At 41.0% G+C, this 8,436-nt stretch overlaps 12 non-coding genes and 1 pseudogene across 12 annotated transcripts; 1 reads left to right on the forward strand and 12 right to left on the reverse strand.

The window, feature by feature from the left end:
* Positions 1–4,436: 4,436 nt before the first annotated feature.
* LOC143921786 (5S ribosomal RNA) lies at positions 4,437–4,555 on the forward strand (annotated as a pseudogene).
* Positions 4,556–5,686: 1,131 nt separating this feature from the next.
* LOC143921783 (5S ribosomal RNA) lies at positions 5,687–5,805 on the reverse strand. Its single transcript, XR_013261456.1, has one exon. It is a non-coding gene; the product is annotated as a 5S ribosomal RNA (ribosomal RNA).
* A 79-nt stretch (positions 5,806–5,884) lies between these two features.
* On the reverse strand, positions 5,885–6,003 carry LOC143921827 (5S ribosomal RNA). The gene has a single exon (XR_013261499.1). It is a non-coding gene; the product is annotated as a 5S ribosomal RNA (ribosomal RNA).
* Positions 6,004–6,082: 79 nt separating this feature from the next.
* On the reverse strand, positions 6,083–6,201 carry LOC143921838 (5S ribosomal RNA). Its single transcript, XR_013261510.1, has one exon. It is a non-coding gene; the product is annotated as a 5S ribosomal RNA (ribosomal RNA).
* A 79-nt stretch (positions 6,202–6,280) lies between these two features.
* LOC143921784 (5S ribosomal RNA) lies at positions 6,281–6,400 on the reverse strand. Its single transcript, XR_013261457.1, has one exon. It is a non-coding gene; the product is annotated as a 5S ribosomal RNA (ribosomal RNA).
* Positions 6,401–6,479: 79 nt separating this feature from the next.
* Positions 6,480–6,598, reverse strand: LOC143921828 (5S ribosomal RNA). The gene has a single exon (XR_013261500.1). It is a non-coding gene; the product is annotated as a 5S ribosomal RNA (ribosomal RNA).
* Positions 6,599–6,677: 79 nt separating this feature from the next.
* On the reverse strand, positions 6,678–6,796 carry LOC143921829 (5S ribosomal RNA). Its single transcript, XR_013261501.1, has one exon. It is a non-coding gene; the product is annotated as a 5S ribosomal RNA (ribosomal RNA).
* Positions 6,797–6,875: 79 nt separating this feature from the next.
* Positions 6,876–6,994, reverse strand: LOC143921830 (5S ribosomal RNA). The gene has a single exon (XR_013261502.1). It is a non-coding gene; the product is annotated as a 5S ribosomal RNA (ribosomal RNA).
* A 79-nt stretch (positions 6,995–7,073) lies between these two features.
* LOC143921831 (5S ribosomal RNA) lies at positions 7,074–7,192 on the reverse strand. Its single transcript, XR_013261503.1, has one exon. It is a non-coding gene; the product is annotated as a 5S ribosomal RNA (ribosomal RNA).
* A 79-nt stretch (positions 7,193–7,271) lies between these two features.
* Positions 7,272–7,390, reverse strand: LOC143921832 (5S ribosomal RNA). Its single transcript, XR_013261504.1, has one exon. It is a non-coding gene; the product is annotated as a 5S ribosomal RNA (ribosomal RNA).
* Positions 7,391–7,469: 79 nt separating this feature from the next.
* On the reverse strand, positions 7,470–7,588 carry LOC143921833 (5S ribosomal RNA). The gene has a single exon (XR_013261505.1). It is a non-coding gene; the product is annotated as a 5S ribosomal RNA (ribosomal RNA).
* Positions 7,589–7,667: 79 nt separating this feature from the next.
* On the reverse strand, positions 7,668–7,786 carry LOC143921834 (5S ribosomal RNA). The gene has a single exon (XR_013261506.1). It is a non-coding gene; the product is annotated as a 5S ribosomal RNA (ribosomal RNA).
* A 79-nt stretch (positions 7,787–7,865) lies between these two features.
* LOC143921835 (5S ribosomal RNA) lies at positions 7,866–7,984 on the reverse strand. Its single transcript, XR_013261507.1, has one exon. It is a non-coding gene; the product is annotated as a 5S ribosomal RNA (ribosomal RNA).
* Between the last annotated feature and the right edge of the window lie 452 nt (positions 7,985–8,436).

The raw sequence follows: 8,436 nt of genomic DNA on the forward strand, positions 1-8,436 counted from the left end.
GCGGCCTCTACTTCGCTAGGCAATACTGCAGGAACCCTTTGGCCGTGTGTCGATTCCAGAGTGGGGAATTGGCCGTTGTCGTTCTCGTATAGTTTTGCATAGAACGTGTAAACTCTGTCTATGATTTCTTCTCTATTCCTAATTATTACTCCGCTCTCTGATCTGATTGCGATCATTTGGTTTTTGCCTAAGAAAAGATCCTGTTTGCACTTTTTCAGGCTACGGTTATTCTTAATGGTATTTTCTATTAGCTTGCTGTTAAAATCCCTGACATCCCTGACTATTCTCTTCTTAATTTCCTTATTTACTAGATTGTATTCTTGCTTATTATTATCCCTATCTAAATTCCTTTTATGCTTAATTAGGTTTTTTGTTTCCGCTGAAATTTTGCTTAATTTAATCTGTTTCCTGAAACCACCTAATTTCTTACCTGTTGAGGTTAGAACCGAACTAATTACAGTGTTCAATTCCTCGATGTCTGCTTCTGGGTTTAATTTCCCGTATCGATTTCCAAGTTCGAGTTCGAATTCCTTTTTCCTAGACCTTAGTTGAGCGAAATCTGGAGAGTTACTGCATCCTTTTATTAATTTCCTACGTTCGCAATTTATATTAATGGCCATCTTGGCACGGACTAATCTGTGATCGCTGCCTATATCTACTTTACTTAAAACACTAACGTCTTTAACGGAGTGCAGGGCATTTGTTAGGATGAAATCGATCTCGTTTCTGTCTCCTTTAGGACTCTCCCAAGTCCACTTATTGTTGGTGTTTTTCCTGAAAAATGAATTAGTGATGAAGAGCCTGTTGTGTTCTGCGAATTCTATGAGGCGATCGCCTCTGTCGTTTCTTTGGCCGGTACCAAAATTGCCTACTGCTCTTTCTGTGTTTGCCTTTTGTCCTATTTTTGCGTTAAAGTCGCCCATGATTATTTTAAAGTGGTGGCGGCTATTATCGTATGCGCCCTGTAGTTTTTCGTAGAAGTCTTCTATTTCCTCGTCTGGGTGGCTAGATGTGGGGGCGTACACTTGGAAGATTTGACAAGTGTACCTGCTCGAGATTCTTAATACTACATAGCATATACGTTCCGATATGTCGTTTATTTCTATAATATTTCTTTCTATTCTCTTATTGATAAGAAACCCTACTCCTCCTATTCTACCATTTGGTAGCCCTCTCCAGTAGAGACAGTTACCACTTTTTAGGATTATTTGGTTTTCCTGTTTTCGTCTTACTTCGCTAAGTCCTACTAAATCCCATTTGATACTTTCTAGTTCATTCTCTAATGCAAGCACACTTCCTTCACTCGATAACGTTCTTACATTGTACGTGGCTAAATACAGGTTTCTATTAGCTAAGCTATCATCCATCGTCACTCTTACCTTGTTGGAGGTTTGGATATTATTTTTCTCGCATTTATCCAAGATGTGTTGAGAAAAAGGCGGTACTTGAGAGAGATTTCCATTCAAGGAGTGAGTTCTTACCGCCATAAACTCTTCTCTGTGGTCAGCTTTGACATATAGTCATCCTAGGTATCACTTGGATCACTTATGAGTTATTACATGCCATTTAACAGGGTTACTTTGTAAGTGAAAGTAGTTAGTTATGAAAATAATAGATTAGCAATTGTTATACTACTTTTTTACAGATCTTTATCGTGAGACGCCTCTTTGGAGACAACGGATTTATATATGTGAGTGCGGTTTGCAATTTAATATTTTAATAATAACTTTAGTAAAGTATATAAAATTACAGTAATTTATTATATTCACTGATTAATCCATTATTTTTACCTACTAAATGTTTTTTTTTACAGATGAAAATGTGAATTTTTTACTGATCGGTTAAAAAAAATTAAATATGCCTATCTGTTGAATAATTATATATATATTTTAACAGCAAAAAAAAATTCAAGTTCCACATCCGGGAAATTATAAGGCTTTCATAAATAAAACATAAAAAAACTTTTGGCGATAAATTAAAGCGGATCCAAAATAAAAATGACGCATGGCGTAGTGCTCGTATGTAGTTGCGATATTTCAGTGATCGCGCCGCGGGGTGTCGCTGCGAACGCCGAGTGCGTCCATTCCGTTGTGACGCTCAATTGATTGATTACATCCATTTGTGACGAAACTCGCAAAACGCGAGCTTCGTCGTTGTCGTCGACATTTATATCAATACACCGACAGGGTATAACACTCGAGCCTCATCCCCACACATAAATCATCATGGGGTTGCGCATGACCCCCACCCCAGCGCACCGTACGCGTCAACGGCTATATTTCACCGGCTGTCTATACTCTATACTCGCTAATGCACTTCGGGTCTCTTAACTAGTTAGTGATGCTATGTGTGCGCTCCTTCATTTTGTCAAACAAGAAAGCTTGATTTGAATATACGTATGTATGTATTCATGCATGCTTTAGGGCGAAATCACACAGCGGTGAATGTGGCAAGTGGTTTTTTACTTTATTTTTTATACTTTTAAAAATGCGAAAAAAATGATGCGTGCCATTCAGTGCCGTGCCGGCAATTCATGGGATACCCGGCATGCTCCGCCCCACAATGCTCCACTTTGGACCTTTTTCGGTTAAATTTTATGCTTGTATTTATCCTTGCTTGACAGTAATCGATAACGGTCTATCCCATATTTGAATAAATATAGGAGACCACCCACGGTGAGGAGCCATGCACGCGGTGTGCCGTTCATCGCTGTATGTTTTCGCCCTTAGAATTCTTACACTACACAAATCCATTAAAATTCATTCCGAAAATATATATATATACTGTGAGCATACGCCCTCAATGGAGATTTTAAACAAATCCCATCCAACTTTATTCATCCGCTGTTTAAGGTCTGTGCATACCTATCCAGCACGAACCGGCAGCAGCAGGTATCCATATATGTACATATAATGTACCAAAGAATACTATCCGTACTTGCAGGATACCTGCTGCTGCCGGTTAATGCTAGATAGGTATGAATTGACCTAAACAGCCGAGGAGCGCATGCACAAAGTAAGTCAGGGCGAAATCAGGCAGCGGTGAATGTGGGACGTGGTTTTTTTAGATAGTTTTAAATATATAGAAAAAATGCGGCATTCATGGGACTCGTACATAGGATAGTCCTTTCAAAACGATACATTCGACCTTTGTCGTTGAAATCGTATAGTAGTATTTAGCCTTGCTTGATAGTGATCTATACCAAAACGACCCTTTGGACCATTTTCAGTAAAATTTTATCCTTGCTTGACATCGGACAATCGATACGAATATGGGATACACCGTTATCGATCACTGTCAAGCAAGGATACTATTTTACCAAAAATGATCCAAAGGGTCGTTTTGGTACAAATCACTGTCAAGCAAAGATAAATGCTACCATACATTTTCAACGACAAAGGTCGAATGTATCGTTTTGAAAGGACTGTCCCATGTACGCGTCCCATGAACGCCACATTTTTTCTATATGATCAATTGTCACATTTTACAATCCTAAAGCAAATGTTGCATACGAAGTAAGTTGCGTTTTAAAAACAAATGTAGAATAATTTTACTCTGTACCTGTTAAATCATTTTTATCATGCACAACGGGTAGCATAATAGTGTAAGAGTTGGGTCGCTTTTAATTTGTGTGAGTGACGACATAAATTCGCGGGCGAAACGTTCTTTTTCCTTATTAAACGCGCGGCTTTCTAATTAAAAAGGGCCGTAGTTAGGAAGGGAGACCAAGGACCAGGTTTCCCGGTTAACTTGTGTAATATTTCGCGAGCCACACTGTTCACTACCCCTGGCCGACACCGAGACAAAGCCAGACCTTCGCAATAAACCGCACACTTTATTAAACATTTAAATCACTATTTCTACGTCGGCTTTATTTTTCGTTACATTTTTTGCCCTCCAGTCTGACGTTTATAAGCTGTGACTATTTTTTTATATATATTTTAAAAACCGTTTAATTTTTAAGGGAAATTAATCATTTTTTACATACCTCCTTTGCATTTCATATTGTTTTCGTGTAAGTGGTAATTTTTATATCTCTTATTTACTAGCATCTTCTTACTTCACTTTCGATTTTTTCCTCTGACGAAATTTGGATTATTTTCCATACTATTCCAATCGTTTTCAAACTTTGCCATTTTGCTCAGTTTAGTGATTAATATATGTATGTATGTATATGGAAATCAAGTCTGCCATTACGATGGTGAAAAATAATCTTAATAGACACGTTTGAAAATACTCCATAATCTTTCTTGGTGACGTTCATTGTCCACATTGCCGCATTTTTCTACACTGTTCAATTCGTTTTTTTTCTTTTCGCCACCCTCTCGCTATGTCAGATTTTAATTGTTTAAACGCCTATTACTTTTTTTTTCATTCTATATTTTTCTGTCACTGATACTCTCATAATTTTCAGTGCTGCAAGTAGATTTGTTCTCGTCAACGACCATACCATTCTGAATTCACCGGTTCTTGTCCGTTCACCGAAGTTAAGCAGCACTGGGCGCGGTCATTACTTGGATGGGTGACCACTTGGGAAAACCGCGTGCCGTTGGTTTCTCTTTTGCTTGAGCTTTGTTCGGGTTTCTGAATTTTTTTAGTGCTGAAGAGTTCTGCAAGCTGAGTGGCTCTCGTCAACTTCTGTTCCATGTTGTTAACACGGGTTCTTAACATATACACATTTTTATTTATTAATTAATTACGTATTTATATAATAAATAAGTTGCTTCATCCTCATTTTCGTATTATTTACTCTCGTATTATGCAATATCAAATCGCACAAAAAAAAAGAGTAGCGTCCTTTTTTCCAGGCCCGTAATTAATACGGAGATTCTTTTATGAAACCCGATAACCGGCTTATAGGTAGGTAAAGGGAGAGGGGGGGGTCTGTGAAAAAAAATTATCATCACTCCCGTGAAATTAAATTGACGCCGCGTCCCCTTTGTACCCGACCTTTGATGTTACCCCCTATCTACGCCTCAGCCACCCCATTTTCTCTCGTCCACCACCCTCTATCCAGGAATATGAATACTTTTTTTCCAGGGCTTCGGTGTTGAACTCGTTTTAATTAGTCAATGAGATCGTTAGCAAGGGCGAGGATGAGGCGGAGAAGGGAATGAAAGTGAGGGAGGGTACGCTTTAATAGGCTTAATGTACAATTTCGTAATTAACCGCGCTACAACCTGCCCAGAAAGGGTTTTGAAACCCCCGTCTCTTCGTTGAACCAGCTCGCCCCATTCATGATGTACACGAGCAGTATTGGAATATCGGATCAATCTGTGCAAGCTTAACTGCGAGCGAAAAAATTTGGACCGGGCGTGAGGGTGTTAATTAAATAGCAGACGATAGCAGTGGGGCTTCAATTTCTTCCATTTGAATGAATTAAGAGATTATTGCTTCAAAAAGGGCGCTACTGGAATCTTAACGTCTTTAAAGGTTTAAAGCTGTTAACAAAATGTGAAACATGTTGCTTCAACTCACCCCCCTTTGAAAACATTCAGCGAACTGAAAAAAACCGAGAGAAATGTAGGACCAACGACAAGTGGTGTTCCCAAGCGGTCACCCATCCAAGTACTGACCGTGTATTCAACATGGTATGGTCGTTGGCGAAAGTTGCACAAAAGAGTAGATAATTTCTGCGAATAAAAGTTCGCGTTTAACAAAATATATCACGAGCAGAAAGAAAGGGGGCCAATGGCACGCGGTGTTCCCAGGCGGTCACCCATCCAAGTACTGACCGCGCCCAATGTTGCTTAACTTCGGTGATCGGACGAGAACCGGTGTATTCAACGTGGTATGGTCGTTGGTGAAAGTTGCACAAAGGGTAGATAATTTCTGCGAATAAAAGTTCGCATTCAACAAAATATATCACGAGCAAAAGAAAGGGGGCCAACGGCACGCGGTGTTCCCAAGCGGTCACCCATCCAAGTACTGACCGCGCCCAATGTTGCTTAACTTCGGTGATCGGACGAGAACCGGTGTATTCAACGTGGTATGGTCGTTGGCGAAAGTTGCACAAAGGGTAGATAATTTCTGCGAATAAAAGTTCGCATTCAACAAAATATATCACGAGCAAAAGAAAGGGGGCCAACGGCACGCGGTGTTCCCAAGCGGTCACCCATCCAAGTACTGACCGCGCCCAATGTTGCTTAGCTTCGGTGATCGGACGAGAACCGGTGTATTCAACGTGGTATGGTCGTTGGCGAAAGTTGCACAAAGGGTAGATAATTTCTGCGAATAAAAGTTCGCATTCAACAAAATATATCACGAGCAAAAGAAAGGGGGCCAACGGCACGCGGTGTTCCCAAGCGGTCACCCATCCAAGTACTGACCGCGCCCAATGTTGCTTTAACTTCGGTGATCGGACGAGAACCGGTGTATTCAACGTGGTATGGTCGTTGGCGAAAGTTGCACAAAGGGTAGATAATTTCTGCGAATAAAAGTTCGCATTCAACAAAATATATCACGAGCAAAAGAAAGGGGGCCAACGGCACGCGGTGTTCCCAAGCGGTCACCCATCCAAGTACTGACCGCGCCCAATGTTGCTTAACTTCGGTGATCGGACGAGAACCGGTGTATTCAACGTGGTATGGTCGTTGGCGAAAGTTGCACAAAGGGTAGATAATTTCTGCGAATAAAATTCGCATTCAACAAAATATATCACGAGCAAAAAGAAAGGGGGCCAACGGCACGCGGTGTTCCCAAGCGGTCACCCATCCAAGTACTGACCGCGCCCAATGTTGCTTAACTTCGGTGATCGGACGAGAACCGGTGTATTCAACGTGGTATGGTCGTTGGCGAAAGTTGCACAAAGGGTAGATAATTTCTGCGAATAAAATTCGCATTCAACAAAATATATCACGAGCAAAAAGAAAGGGGGCCAACGGCACGCGGTGTTCCCAAGCGGTCACCCATCCAAGTACTGACCGCGCCCAATGTTGCTTAACTTCGGTGATCGGACGAGAACCGGTGTATTCAACGTGGTATGGTCGTTGGCGAAAGTTGCACAAAGGGTAGATAATTTCTGCGAATAAAATTCGCATTCAACAAAATATATCACGAGCAAAAAGAAAGGGGGCCAACGGCACGCGGTGTTCCCAAGCGGTCACCCATCCAAGTACTGACCGCGCCCAATGTTGCTTAACTTCGGTGATCGGACGAGAACCGGTGTATTCAACGTGGTATGGTCGTTGGCGAAAGTTGCACAAAGGGTAGATAATTTCTGCGAATAAAATTCGCATTCAACAAAATATATCACGAGCAAAAAGAAAGGGGGCCAACGGCACGCGGTGTTCCCAAGCGGTCACCCATCCAAGTACTGACCGCGCCCAATGTTGCTTAACTTCGGTGATCGGACGAGAACCGGTGTATTCAACGTGGTATGGTCGTTGGCGAAAGTTGCACAAAGGGTAGATAATTTCTGCGAATAAAATTCGCATTCAACAAAATATATCACGAGCAAAAAGAAAGGGGGCCAACGGCACGCGGTGTTCCCAAGCGGTCACCCATCCAAGTACTGACCGCGCCCAATGTTGCTTAACTTCGGTGATCGGACGAGAACCGGTGTATTCAACGTGGTATGGTCGTTGGCGAAAGTTGCACAAAGGGTAGATAATTTCTGCGAATAAAATTCGCATTCAACAAAATATATCACGAGCAAAAAGAAAGGGGGCCAACGGCACGCGGTGTTCCCAAGCGGTCACCCATCCAAGTACTGACCGCGCCCAATGTTGCTTAACTTCGGTGATCGGACGAGAACCGGTGTATTCAACGTGGTATGGTCGTTGGCGAAAGTTGCACAAAGGGTAGATAATTTCTGCGAATAAAATTCGCATTCAACAAAATATATCACGAGCAAAAAGAAAGGGGGCCAACGGCACGCGGTGTTCCCAAGCGGTCACCCATCCAAGTACTGACCGCGCCCAATGTTGCTTAACTTCGGTGATCGGACGAGAACCGGTGTATTCAACGTGGTATGGTCGTTGGCGGGAGCGATTCGCCTTGCAGCTGTATTCAGTAATTATAATTTTAGCAAGTAAACAGCTATTTTATTTCGTCATCATCAAAATCATTTACAGTTATTTGTCATCCAATGCTGGATAAAGGCCTACTCTGAACGACATTTCATCGATCACTCATCTTACTAACAACCTTTCTTGCACCGTTTTATACTCTTTTAGGTACCATTTGAGTACTTACATATTTATTTATTTATTTTATTATTATAATTAATAACCAAAAAATGAATAAATAAAAAAAATAACAAATTAATGACCAATATTAACTGACAGGTTGCCCCAATGCGTCACATTAGCCTTACAATTAAACAAGAACAGTTAAAAATTAACAATCATTCATCTAATTCAAATAAACTCACGTTGAATCTCATAAATATTTTATTTTAATTTTTATTTAATTACTATATATATGTAAATACAT

The sequence above is a fragment of the Arctopsyche grandis genome, chromosome 13, assembly GCF_051622035.1.
Source record: "Arctopsyche grandis isolate Sample6627 chromosome 13, ASM5162203v2, whole genome shotgun sequence".
Classification (NCBI taxonomy): Eukaryota; Metazoa; Arthropoda; class Insecta; order Trichoptera; family Hydropsychidae; genus Arctopsyche; species Arctopsyche grandis.